Source organism: Peromyscus maniculatus, chromosome 6 (assembly GCF_049852395.1).
Source record: "Peromyscus maniculatus bairdii isolate BWxNUB_F1_BW_parent chromosome 6, HU_Pman_BW_mat_3.1, whole genome shotgun sequence".
Taxonomy (NCBI): Eukaryota; Metazoa; Chordata; class Mammalia; order Rodentia; family Cricetidae; genus Peromyscus; species Peromyscus maniculatus.
In genome coordinates, this window is record NC_134857.1 from 93347548 (window position 1) to 93363047 (window position 15500).

Below are 15500 nucleotides of genomic sequence, written 5' to 3' on the forward strand. Positions count from 1 at the left end.
TCTAATAAATACTTTTATTTCATATTAATTCTTTTTTATTTTCATGCTTAAGAGAACCTAAACTAGTATGGTGGCAGATAGTGAAACCAAGAAGAAGTTCAAAGTACTGGAGGGAGGAGAAGGAAGGAAAAGAAAGGACTCTGGAGGAGAGAAGGACATTTCAGAGGAGCTAAGATGGGGGAAGGAATAACAGATTTGGTACACACTGACTGTAGGGTAGACAGATGTTTAGAACATGAAAGGATATACAAAGAAAGATTCAAATAGGACTAGGCTACTTAAAGTTTTGTGAACAAAAGAATGAAACAATCATTAGAAATTCAGGAACATCTATAAGGAAAAGATGGGAAGTAAAAGGTAATATACTACTATAGCATATCTTGAGATTGAAGCATCACTACAAAACCTATGAAAATATAAAAACACACTTTAAAGGTAAGTATGAAGATGTGAATATTTATTCAGTGAGACAGAGTATTTGAGGTGTACATGCATGGGTTCTCAGCACCAATGTAATTGTTTGCATGGCTTAAAATGTCCTTATTCCCAAGATTGGAGCCTAAGAGTAGAATATTGTGGAGCAACCTGCCCATGGGATGAATCAAAATGAAACCTTGAAGTTCACTGAAAGACTCTTAGGTGAACAGACTGAATAATAATAAAAAGAGATTAATGACTTCATTCTATGGCCTCTACACTTGCAAAAAACTGGCATATACACTCACAGATAATCTTACACATAAATATACCCTTTCCACACTCACACCTAAAAGAAGCAAGCAGGATAAGGTTACTTTAGGGAAATAATGGTCATTTTAGGTATGGCACAGAAAACATTTGGTATTAACTTATCAGGGACTGTGAACAAAACAGATGTCAGGCCTTGACATTTGACATGTACAGGTCAGTGATCATTGGCTATATGCTCAGGCTTTCAGACCTTGATCTTGACAAATGAGAAGGTACCAATAAGAAATTTAATGGAAAATGATGAATTTGGGGAAACTAACGAATTATTCAAACAATGACAAAGGATTAAAAAAGAAATAATAGAGAGAAAATTTTTATTACTTGAGACCTATTTTTGAAAGTAAATAAGGAGGGAACTTTGTGAGAAATAAAGAGACCCATGGGGTCTGGCTAAGTTTTTGAAACAGGCGAGAAGTGTGACTAGATTCTGGGTGCCATAGATCTGATCAAAACACAGTTGAAAAAGTTAGAAAACATAAACATCCTCGGGAGTTCAGAAATAATTGTTCCAAATGCTAAACTGTATTAATTTTACTGCATGCACTTAAGAGAAAGAAGATTAAAAAAAACCTAGAGTTTATTTCATTCTCAATTTTAAAAATGTTTAAATTTAATTTTATATTCTAGATTGAGATATAAGCACAAGATTCCTCCGTTCCCTTTCCTCCTCCCAAATGCTTTCATTTATCCCTCCTTTCTCTTTTTCAAATCCATGGCCTCTTTTTGTCATTGATCTTTGTTATGTACCTATATGTATATAACTCCTGATCTTTCCACCAACCAAGACCCTGAAAACCACCTCTATGTTGATCTTACCCACATTTGAAAGTCACCCCTGAAAGTAATTTATCTATTGATATGAAGTAGAAAATGTAAATTACATTCCCCAGGAAGGTTATCATGTTTAAACAAGTAACTGCAAACAATACCGTTATCCAAATCCATGGTTACGTGGAATATCAGTGTATGTAGTTGTCATAATATTATTATTATCACTGAACTGTTATCTGCACTATTTGTCCAAGTGAACCTGTTATAAACTCATGTTCTGTTCCCACTTTCAGTGTAAACATGTTAATATTCTATCATTAAAGTCTATACTTTCCAATGTCGAAATATCCTGAGTTTCCCAAAAGTACTTTGTGTAATACAGGAGAACAAATGGAGATGAAGATCACCTATGTGCCATTATGAGCACATTTCTTCCTAGCTTTTCCTTTTTTTCCTTCTTCTTTCCTTCCTTCCTTGCTTCCTTCCTTCTTTGCTTCCTTTCTTCCTTTCTTCCTTCCTTCCTCCCTTCCTTCCTTCCTTCCATCCTTCCTTCTTTCTGTCCTTTATAAATTGCTTTCTCCTTTCTTGCTCCTTTATTTTTTCTCAATCTACTGTAAAATTCCACTCTCTCCTTTCAGGATCTCTAGAAGAGCCAATTTGATTTTGATTTAAATAACTATTCTCTGCCTAAACAATTACTTTTGATCTATTCTTTTAAAAAGAAACATCTGGGGTTTTTTTAATCCATGAATTTAGAAAATTATTTAAGGAAGGTTGTTATTAAAACTTTCTGGCATGATTTAAATAATTCTATTAGGACACTAATACTAATAAAATAACCAAATGCAATTATCTCCATGAAGATATGAAAGATATTTTTATGTTTGCTCATATCTTTTCATTTTCCACTTCTGATAATATGAGGAGCTGGAAACCCCACAGGTAATACCTTTAAAGAATGAGTTATTTTTCCCTTTGTGAGACAATTTTGTAAAGAAATTCTTGATGTCTTTAACATGTAGAATGAAGCAAAGAGTACAGAATTGGGCGTTGGCTGTAGCTCAGTGTCTAAGGCCTTCACACATGCCTGAATACCTGAGTGGGTATTATGGAACCAGATTATGGAAAGAGAGAATTGACACCTATGGACTCTCCCTTAATGTCCACACATTTATTGTGGAATATTTTTTATCACAGATACACACACAGAGAGAAACACACACTCACATAAACACTGAATAAATATAATATGACATTGATAAATTTCTTATAATACTCCTTGAAAGCAGCATCCCTTGAGAAATTATAACAATTATGAATACAAATATTCTATACCCCATATTTTCTGCATTTCACTATAGAGAGGATATTTTCCTTTACTCTAAACCTCTATAGTGATTTAATGTGGTAAATAAGATAGACTTAAGATTTCATAAAATATGAAAAGTTTAGTTCATTCAATCTAAGAATTTATGCTAAATCCATATAAGAAACTAACATTTTCCTTTTATTAAAAATAGATTATTTTCTCACTAAATATATCCTGATTATGGTTCCTCTCACTCTAGTTAGTTCCAGTTCGTCTCTCTAATCCCAACTCACTTCCTTTCTGTCTGTCATTAGATAGGAACAGGCTTCTAAGAGATAGTATTGAAATATAAGAAAATAAAATACATCAGCCAATCAAAATAATTTCTTTTTCCTAATCACATGTTGAATGGAAATTCACAGTATGAATTTTTAAATACTGCTCATGATGTCATATATTGGAGAAATTATTTTGGCCACTCCACGTAGTTAAAAGGATATTTATTTAATGGCATAACTCACAAATTAAGTAATGGGTAGGTCGCAGGGTCTGGGGAAGGTGTAACGCAGTCCAGCGGTGTTCTCCGGAGCTCTGCACAGTCAATCTCCACCGGTCAGCGTCCCGGCACCGAGAGAGCGCCCAGCAAGAGCACTGGCCCATCCAGCTCTCGGGTCCCCAGGCGTCTCCCCTCGCCCCGCCTTGTAGGCGTGACAGTTGCCAGAGTCTCAATGGGGGTTGGAACTTCCAGAACCAAGCTGGAATGGCTACCCACTACAGTCATACATTTCTAAAGCAAAATCCAAGAGTCTAATGTGACAGGAATGCTTATATAAAATATTGGCCACAGACCTCCAAAACAGTACGCAATAATAGCCATGCTCAAGATTTGCTATCAGAAGCAAATATAAATAGAGTTTGGCAATGTTCCTTCTGTTTCTATTGTGTGGAACAATTTGAATAGTATTGGTATTATTGGTAAAATTCTGTACTAAAAACATCTGGTCCTGGACTATTTTTAGGTAGGAGACTTTTAATGACTGCTTCTATTTCCTTGGAAGTGATAGGTCTATTTAAATTGTTTATCTGGTCTTGCCTTAATTTGGGGTATGTGTTACCTATCCAGAAAATTGCCCATTTCTTTTACATTTTCAAAATTTTGTGGAGTACAGTTTTTGGTAGTATGACCTGATGAGTCTCTAGATGTCCTTTTTTGTCTGTTGTTATCTCTCCCTTTTCATTTCTGATTTTGTTAATTTGCATGTTCTCTCATTTATTGTGTTAAAAACATAGATAAACTATTTAATGATGTAAATCAAGAATTTGGAAAAACAAGAATAAACAAAACCCCAAAACAGAAGATGGAAAAAAATAATAAAAATCATATTAGAAATTAACAGAATAAAAAGTAAAAAACAATATAAACTATTAATGTATCTAAGTCTTGGTTCTTTGAGAAGGTAAATGAATCAACAGCCCCTTGTTTCAACTAATCCAAAGGAAGAATGATGTGGCCCCAATTAACAGAATAGAAAATGATCAGGTAAACTTTATAATGGACACCAAATAAAGTTAGAATTATTAGGAATTACTTTAAAAACTAGTGTTCTATCAAGTTAGAAAATCTAAAAGAAATAGATGTGTTTTTATTCATACAAGCTACCAAAGTTAAGTGAAGAAGAGTCTGACAACCTAAATGGACAAAAGAGATTGAAGCAGTAATAAAAAAAAAAATCCCTTTCCATTTCTACTCTATTCCAAAAAAAAAAAAAAAAAAAAAAAAAAAAAACTCCTAAATGAACAAATGTATGTAGATTGTATGTTAATTAAATAAATATACAAAAAAGTTTTTTTTTTAAAAGCCTCATACAAAAAGAAATAGTACGTATGTAGGCCTAGTTGGGTTTACAGCAGAATTCTACCAGATTTTCATAGAGGAACTACAAATGATACCTCTTAAGTTTTTTGAAAACAAAACAAAACAAACTAACAAAAACAAATAGAACCATAAGGATTTCTCCAATATTCAGTCTACAGAATCATTGTTATTCTATTATCCAAATCAGGTAAAGAGCCAGCAGAAAACAGAACAAAACAACCAACAAAAATACCCCTACAAACCTATACGTTGCATGAACATTGATGGAAAAAATATCAATAAAACACTAGTAAAAAGAATACAAGCACATACCAAGAATTTCCATAAGGTTGGCTTTCTCCTAGACATGAACTGTTGGTTCAATATACATAAATCAATAATTATAATAAATCATATAAATGGACTTAAATACTAAAAGCACAAATTGTCTCAAAAGATGCCATAAAATCCTTTGACAAAGTCCAAGATACTGTCATGATGTAATTCCTAGAGAGGAAAAGGACTGGAGGAAACTCACCTTAACATACTAAAGGTTACATATGAGAGATCCACAGCCAAGTTATCCTAGAGGGAGAAAAACTTGAAGCAATGTAGACAAATTGCTAAAGGTCTTATTAAATAAAAACCTGTAGCCAGATATAGGGGTGAAAACCTGAGAGATCAGAGGAATAGGAAAATCCACAAGCTAACCTCATCTTACAAACATCTCAGTCTCCAAAGAGACCTTCTTTCCCTATACCCATATCTATATGCCTTTCTGTTCTGCTATCTCATTTGCTCTCTGTCCAGTTACATAACTTCCTCTTCCTGCCTAGCTCTGCCACTCCTGTCTGTCTGTAGAGACCTCCAGACCTCTATGGTTAGTACTGGGATTAAAGGCATGTGTCACCATGCTTGGCTCTTTTCCTGGTATGTCTTTGAACTCACAGAGATTCAGACAAATCCCTGCTCCCCCCCCCCACCCCGCCATGATAGGATTAAAGGCATGTGCTATCATTGCCTGACTTTTATGTTTACTATAATGGCTGGCTTTTTCCTCTGATCCTCACATAAATTTTACTGGGGGACACAATACAACACCACAAAGCAAGCTCAATAAAATTGGGAATGAGACGAGGCAGGCTATTATCTCCACTCCTTTTCAATATAGTACTGGAAGTGGTAGCTGGAAAAAAGAGGCAAGAGACAAAAATTAAAGGAATATGAACAGGAAATAAGTCAAATCACTCATGCAGGTGATATACACAAGAGATCTCAAATTTTCTGCTAAAAAGCTTTTAGAAATGATCCACAATTTTATAAATGTAGTAGGAAACAAAACCAACATACAAAAATGTGTAACTTTTCTATAAACCAATCACAAACACATGGAAAAAAGAGAGTATGGCACATGTTCCTTTACAATAACCTCAAAGACAAAGGTAAAATATCTTGAAATAATTCAATAAACTTAACCAAGGAGGTAAATTTTATATCAATGAAATCTTCAAATCTCTGAAGAAAAATTTGAGAAAGAAACATGATAATGGAAAAACATCCCATGTTCATGGAATGGTAGGATTAATATTGTAAAAGTTATCATTATACCCAAACTTATATAGCCATTGTGGAAATCAGTGTGGCATTTCCTTGAGAACATGGGAATTAATTTGTCTCAAGAGCCAGCTATATCACTCTTGGGCATACACCCAAAGGACACTTCATCCTACCAAATCAATACTTGCTTAACCATGTTCATTGCCACTCTATTATTAAAGGTCACAAACAGCAAATAATCTAGATGTAGTCCCAAAAAGAAGAGTAGAAAAGAAAATGTGGTACATTTACACAAAGGAGTATTACTCAGCTGTTTAAAAAAATAAGCAATCATAAAATTCTCAGGTAAATGGATGGAAATAGAAAAAAGAAACTATCCTGAATGAGACATCCCAGACCCAGAAAGGCAAATATAGTATGTATTTACTTACATGTGGACATTAGGTTTTAAGTCAATGATAACCAAGCTGCAACTCCTGTAAACACAGAGGTTAAATATAGAGTAAGAAACTAAGGGGGACAGATATATCTCATTGTAAAAGGTTAGTAGGATAATTAATTAAGGTGATTAGCTGCACGGAAAAGGAGGATAAAGTATAAGGGGTTTGAGGGAGTGAACATGGAGAGAGACAGCTAAAATAAAGGAGTGTTTCAGGGGAAGTATAGAAACCTAATATAGTAAAAGTTTCTTAAATATATACATATATGAAAGCAATATAAATTAAATTGACAAATAATGGAAGACAGAGCCACAACATAAAACATTTTGTCACCAAATGAAGCTTCCAGTGTTGGAACTGCAATACACATAATTGAGTTGTTGGCCAAACAGATTTCATGGGAATCCCAAAACTATCCAATGTGTTGGCAGGACTATAGCTTGCTCTCTACAAACTGACTGTTCAGCTTCATTGTTGAAGATAACAACCACACATGTCATTGAACATGGAGAAGTAGAGCTAGTGACTTCATAAAGCCTTGCTTCCTACCCACAAGCATCTCTGTTACAGAAAGATATTCTGCACATCAAAGTAGAAATAAAGGCACCAACTTAGCCATAAACCCTTTTATCAACAATACTCTCCTATTTACAATATATGCTAAGGCAATGTAGCACAAGCCGTGAAAGTAACAAATACCGGATTTAACCTAAGGTGTACTCCACAAGATGAACCCATACCCAAAACTGCTTAGGTGACTAAGATCCTGAAATAAATAGCCCAGGAGCCTATGAGACTAGATAGCCTGGGGACCTAGGATAAAACCAAATACTACTGTTAAAAAGAAAAGAAAGCAAAAAACTTAGCTAAAAATGACTCCTAGTGACATTCTGTTATACACTAGATCAGTTCCATGCTCAGCTATTATAAGAGAAGTTTCCTCTTGCAAGAGATGGGAACAAATGTAGAAATATACAGCCTGAAATTATACAGAGAGTGAGATACTTTATAACAATCATGCCTAAAAGGGATTTCTCCATCAAATCACACCCCTCAGTGCTCAGAGAATCCAGAAGAAGAGGAGGCAGAAAGAGCATAAGAGTCAGAAAATGAAAGACACCAAGTATACAAGATCCTCTAAATCGGGGTTTCTCAACCTGTGGGATGTGTCCCCTTTGGGGCTTGAATGATTATTTCACAGTGGTCATATATCATTTATCCTGTATATCACATATTTACATTACAATTCATAAAAGTAGCAAAATTACAGTTATAAATTAGCAACAAAAAATATTAAGGTTGGAGTCACCACAATAGGAGGAACTGCATTAAAGGGTCTCAGTATGAAGAAGGTGGAGAACCATTGCTCTAAATCAACTTAATCAAAACTCATAGGAACTCAGAGAGATTGAAGCAAGAATGTGCCAGGCCTACATGAGTCTGTACCAGGTCCTCTGCATAGTAATTATGTCTTCCAATACAATTTTTTATGGCATTCCTGAGTGTGCAAACAAGGGGATCCCTGATCTTCTGCCTTCTCTTAGGCTCTTTTCCTTTCCCTTCTGTTTGTTTGTCTTGTAGAGTGTTGATGTAATATTTTTGGTTTTTCTTATTCTATTTTATTTTATAATTATCCTGAGAATACTGTTTTCTAATTAAAGACAGAAAGGGAGTGGATTCAGATGGAAGGAAAGTTGGAAAGGAACTTGGAAAATAGAAAGTGAGAAACTATAATCAGAATATGTTATGTGAGAAAAAAATCTATTTTCAATAAAAGAAAAAGGAAAAAATGTGGGCTAGTGAAACTAAGAATTTCTGATTGAAGGAATAACAATGGCTAAGAAATAGATCACAGAGTTTCTCATCCCACATTACTAGGAAAACACAAATTTAGAAATGTTTACGTTTTACTGCACTGGCTCCAGTGAGCCACCAGGCAACACTCTATGTGAGCAGTGCAGGCTACTGGCTTCATGTGAAGGTGATGCTGTAGCTGATATGGCAGTTCTTTTGTCAGGATTCAAAAACATGTTCATCTCAGGGTCTGTGATGTTACCATCAGAAGTCAAGGGGGTGCTGTTGTCACTACAGTCTCTAAGATGTGGGTGATTATCCTCCCTGAGCAATATGACCATAGACCCACCAACATGTAGAAATAGGCTCCAGTCTAGGTAATCCAACAATGGCTGGTTGTGACTGAAAAATCCAAGTATTCAATAGTTACTCAGTCTAGGAACCTATATGTCTCAGCTTGTCTTCAGTTAGGCTGGAACCTTGGAGAAGTAGGCCCTAATACCAGTGAAAGAATGGACTTGTGAGCAAGGCTAAGGCAAGCAGGCAAAAAGCAAGCTTACTCCTTCCACCTCCTTACATGGTTTCCAGAAGAAGCTGCGACCCAGATTAAAGATGTGCCTTCATCCTAAATATCTGAATTAAAGGCAAGTGTCTTCCTGTCTCATAGATCTTGATCAGAAGCGGCTCTACCTACTTCAAATTAAGCTAAATTCTCTAGTGGCTGTTCCCTACAGTTTTAGATTTTAGTTAATTCCAGATGTAGTCAGATTGACAACTAAGAATAACCATCACAAGTCTACACCTTGTCAACTTGAAGCAAATCTTATGTCATTTTTCTGTGATTAATTTCTAAATGAAGACAATAACCAGGTCATAATAATGTCTAAACATAATAAAACTATCCTACATAAAACTACAAACACATGATTTAAAATAGGAGGCACTGTCACTTGAGGAACATTTTCTTTTAGGATCTCAAACTTAAATATAATAACCATTGATAGATAGTCTCTTAATTGATGTAATGTCACACGCTAAAGAAATTGGAAGAAAACACAAATATCTGTGCAACCATGTTATTAAAATAAAACAGAAACAATCATATCGACTATAAAAAAATAGATTTATCTTATCCTAGTCATATCCTAGTCATTGGATAAGATTAACAAAACAATAAAGAACAAATGCTCCTGAATTTATAGGGAAATGAAATGCCTCAGTCACTGTTGGTGGGAATATAAATTAATATTGTCATGCTGGAAATCAATATGAAGATTTCTCAAAGAACTAAAATAAATCTACCATAAAATTCAGCTGTACTTTTCTTTGACATATGACCAAAGGTCATGACAAACATCTTGCTCATCAATGTTCATTGTCACCTTATTTGCAATAGTCAGGTCCTTACATGCTGGATAATCAAATAATTAATTGTAAATTTTGAACCTAGTCTACTGCAGAAACTGCTAGTCTAGCATACTTCCTTATTACATTCTAAATCTTATCCTATCATAGAATATGTTCAGCATACTGCCTTGCTATATTCTAAATATTACCTTATCACAGAATGTAGTTACCACACCTCATCATAAAAAAGTGATCTTCATAGCAAATAGAAACCATCACAGAAAACAAAACACAATGCAAAGATTAACTGATTGTGGACACTCCTGACCCAATGTTTAAACTACATGTCAGTTCCTTCTTCTGTGGATCCAGCCACAATGCAGAAGAAGTGAAAGTAAGATTTTTTAAGAACCTGTGTGTCAGGGTTTTGCATGGAAACAGTCACTTCTTAAATAGCTTCATAAAAAGAGTAGAATAATGACAATACCAATGGCATGCTAACATGTAAGGGGGAAATTTTTGCACAGTACTAACCCTAGACAAAGACCTATAGGCAATGAGTGACTTATGGAAGAAGATATATTAGCCTCTCCTAGGGATATGCCTCCATCTATTGATGATTCAATATAGAGTGGTCTGTCTTGAAACCATATACACATAAACCAACTAACACAGACTCATAAACTTTTTATCAAGTGCAAACCTACTTAGAAAAGTAACTTGGGATTTAATTAATCCTCACCTTGGTGCTTATATCTCTCTGTGTAAAGCTGCAGGGCAACATGGTAGCCAAAAAAGAAAATGAATTCAGGTGCACTTTTGAGACAAGTATGTCATAGGGTAGCTGTGAGCCTTTTTGACATCTAAAATTCAAGATAAGGCCTGACACTCCCAGTAATCCTGCCCTTTAAGTACACCATGCTGGAAGACGAAGCTGTTCTCTTTTCTCCCTAAAAGAAACTCAGAGAGTTGTTGTGAATCACTGCACCTGGAGACATTGCTCTTCACTTCCAGAAACTCCAAGTATTAGCTTATGCTGTACTGGACAGGAAACATAAATATGTATGTAATAATAATGGTTAAAGAAAAGAAAGCTGTCAAACTGAGAGTGGAGAAAATATGAGAGATGTCCCAGAGGGTACTTGGGAAAGAGATGAAGGAGTAAAGGCAGAGGGGGAAGTGATTTAATTCAATCAATTAAAACTTATTTTTAAGAACTATGATTATTCCATAAGTGTGAACAATAATTACAAGTTTAAGAAAAATTTTATAGAAAAGATAATTATTTTGATATGGTGGTTACAGAGTGTATAATTATTCACTTATTACACTGTATGCATAAAATTGTTTAATAAAATAAAAATATATAAAAAAGCAAAATAAAATGCCATCTAATGTTAAGAAAATTCAAATTGTGTATGCAATTCCTAAATTATGTTTTTCCAATCAATAATATATAACAAGATTCTGTTCATTATTTTATGTACATAATATTGCAGAGGAAGTATTCTAATGTATTTGAAGGATTGCTCTTAGCATGTCAAGTGCCAAAAATTCAGTCACCTAAGTTGAACTCTACTGAAGTCAGAACAAAGTCAAACATATAATTTGGCAAGGCTCTACTGTTTTTTTTATTATTATTTTTACTTATTCTTCTCTCATACAATATATCTGGAATGCAAATTCCCCACCCTCCATTGCTCCTAAACCCTTTCTCCTTCCCTGTAGCCCAAATACACTCTTCTTCAGTTTCCCTTCAGGCAACCTAGTAGGAGGAAAGGGTCCCGGGAGCAGGCAAAGACCTCCCTTCCACCCCCATCCTGCCCCCACTACCAGCACTGTTAGGAGTCCTAAAAGAGCACCAACCTAAACAACCATAACATAATGCAGAGGACCTAATGCAGACCAAAGTAGGCATTATGGTTAGTTTTTCAGTCTCTGTGGGCCCCTATAAAGCCTGCTTAGATACGTTTAAGAGTGTTCTTCTGATGGTCTGGACCCCTCTGATTCCTACAATTATTTCTCTCCTTCTCTTGCAGGGTTCCCCAAAAGCCACCTAATGTTTCACTGAGAGTCTCTGCATCTTGCTCACATTAGTTGCTGGAAGAAGCCATGACTGGGCTAGGCATTAATTTATGAGCATAGCATGAGTTTAGCAGAACATATTAGGAATCATTTCATTAATTTTTTTTGGTCAGTTGTTTTTGGTTCAATCCTAGGAATCTGGGTCATCTACACTCTTGTTTCTGTCCATCCAGGCAGGGTCAGGCATGGGCTTCCTCTCATGGTATGGGCATCTAGGTAGACCAGACATTGGTTAGCCATACCCACAACTTCTATGCCACCATTGGCCCTGGCACATTTTGTATGCAGGGCAGATTATAGGTAGAAGGTTTTGTAACTGAGTTGGTTCCCAGTCCCACCACAGGAAGAGCAAGGCTCTATTTAAATATTAAGTGCAATAACAGCCTCAAAAAACATTAGTATCTCTATAGCTTTGTGTCTCTATATATAAATAACCATTACTTGTAAAATCCTAGTCAATGGATGTAATCTTACATTCAACATATAATAAAGTCTTATGAAATACAAGTGAGTTAACCCTCATCAATAGGAGAAAAATTTTCTACTCTTACCCAATGCAGTTTTCTAACCATGAAGCCTCATAGTTAAGTATCATCAAAATAAAAAGAAACATAATAACACTACCATTCATAATTTTAAATGAATAACTTTTTTTCAAATTTAGTTATAGAACATTTTCATTTATATTTCTCCTTAATTTTGGAAGCATTTAATTTCCTTTGTTACTCTGTTTTCCACCTTCTAAAGCTATGGGATGAATATGATTTAGGAATTGTTCAAGTTAATGGATGCTCTACTATAAATCAGGTAGCTCCCCTGAGTCACATTACATGTTGTACAACTGCCTCAAAAAAGCAATGTTCATCCACCCATGTAGCATGCAGAACAGAAGATATGAATGTAACTTTCACATAAATTGTGTGTTAAGGTTAGAGAAAGAAGACAGATTTTATGAAGTTTGCCTACCAGAGCCTTGAAATTAAGGACACGTTTATAGTCAAACAGTGTTTCCAAAACAAATAGTATGATCTGTGCTGCTTGCCAAGCAAACAAGAACAGTCAACAAACCTATTATCGACTGTGAAACCCTGGAAGTTACAACATCATATGACAGAAACCTCTTATTTCACTAAAGTGGTTGTAGGCGACCTCTGTCTAAAACTTTTTTTTTAAAGATTGAATTCATTTATACTAAAGCAAACAAAAATTTTTATAGGTAAGTAGCTTAGAATCAGGAGTTTTGTCACAACAAGAAATTAAATTAGTAACTGAGGCTAGTAGATGGAAACAAGATAAAAGAGCATGGGAGGAAATTATAGGAGAAAGGAATCTTGATGGTTAATATTGGCAACTGGACATGATGTAGAGTCTATGATTATTTAGAATAACCCAGCTTATGGCCCTGTAATTCAAAATATTCTTGATTAGCTTAATTGAAATCAGGAGAAAACCCCTAAACATGGCAACAATTTTTCAGTGAAATTGGGCTAAAAATAAAGAAATATGAGAAAAAATAATTATTTTTGGATACTCTCAGTTTAGTCTTGCTGGGGAGTTTATCTGCTCTGATACTCCTTCTGCCACGGTTGGTGTTGCTTTGGTTGACAATCTCTGCTGATATAAGAACACTAATACTACAGCCTTCCCAAAAGGACTGAAGACTAATTTCTCTACAGAAATGTTCCAGGCCTCTGGAACAAGATTAGGCTATTGAGACCTTCAGACACTTAACTGAACTGATAACTGGTTCTGAGACTCTGGAGTGCAGACAGTTGTGGATGTAATACTAGGCAGTAACAAATCTAATAAATATCTTTCTATATGAATACATTGAGTAAATTATGTTGAACCTGGATGAACAAGATGAGAGGAAATTGGTTTAGAGTAGAAGAAACAGAATTTAGAAGAGAAGGGAGGAAAGGGGAACCAATCAGGAGATGAAATAAGAGAAAGGGAAACAGAAGGAAGAGAGACTGGAGGATCCTATGAGCTGGATGGTCTGACAGCTTAGTAAAATCAGAACAGGAAGCCTGGGATTTTGTGAGAGTCCATGAGCAGCATTAACTGGAGAGGAGCAGTGATGGACATTGAAATTAATTTACCTCTAGACATGCATACATACCAGCATGCACTAACAGACACATTAAACACAAATGGCAGTCAGTCACACACACACACACACACACACACACACACGAAAAATGGGTTGCATGCCCAACATATCATATAGACATTTGCTAGCTCTGATAGTCACCCATCCTATATTTAGTGATGGTCCATGAACTTTAGTTGTAGTAATTGCATTGAACAAACAATCATTAGGTTAGGTGCCCTACAATAACTTATCTGTGCTTTACTCTCTAGTAGATCTTTCTAGTGGCCTCTGTATGCTACATTAGATATTCCTTTAGTGAGGAATGTCAGCTTAGAGTTGTCTATGGGCACAAACACAAGTATTTAGAAAACACAGGGAAAAGACTGATTTAAGAAAATGGCAAACATTTTTTGCATCTCAGGATTACATAGTTGCCTATAGTTACAATATCAAGCATTAATTCCCACCTATTGAAGAGGCCTTGCATCACTTTAACTGTTAGAACCTCCAAGGTATGAAAGCAACCATTGCCCCATTATGATATGTTGTCTGGCCCGTCGTTGTCTTGGTTAATAGGCTTACATCTATACTCAGGAAATATAAACGATATGGATGTGAAAACAAGACCTTTGCCAGGTGGTGGTGGTGGTGGTGGTGGTGGTGGCGGCGGCGGTGGCGGCGGCGGCAGCGACCGCAGCAGCGGCGCATGCCTTTAATCCCAGCACTTGGGAGGCAGAGGCAGAGGCAGGCGGATCTCTGTGAGTTCAAGGCCAGCCTGGTCTAAAAAGCAAGTTCCAGGAAAGGCGCAAAGCTACACAGAGAAACCCTGTCTTGAAAAACCAAAAAAAAAAGAAAGAAAGAAAGGAAGGAAGGAAGGAAGGAAGGAAGGAAGGAAGGAAGGAAGGAAGGAAGGAAGGAAGGAAGAAAGAAAGAAAGAAAGAAAGAAAGAAAGAAAGAAAGAAAGAAAGAAAGAAAGAAAGAAAGAAAGAAAGAAAGAAAGAAGGAAAAGAAAACAAGACCTTCATCATGACACCACCAATTAACAAGACAACACAGAGAAATGCTCAAAGAAGAGCTACAGGCAATCAATGGCTGCTGAGAGGACAATCACTATTTCTTCAGGTACAAGTTTCCCTATTGGTTTTCCTTCTTACTGGTCAGCTCTAGACACATGTACATCAGACAGAGGAACAATGCTTTAGTACTTTTATGTAGCAGCTATAGTTAGAGAAGAGGTCATTAACACAAGAGAGATGAAGGGAAACAGCATAGGATTTAACCAGGGAGAAGAGTATGGAAATGATAGAAATGTAATAGTCATCTATGAAATTTTTATTAAAGCTTTTCAAGTTAATTTTCCAAGTTAGATACAAAGAAAGAAACAATATTCAGAGTTTTCAATGAAAATAGTAATTTTCAGATATGCAAAAACAAGCAAACAACAACAACCTTTCAGCTGTTGAATTTCCAGAACCTCTGAAGAGAGCAGATGCCCTC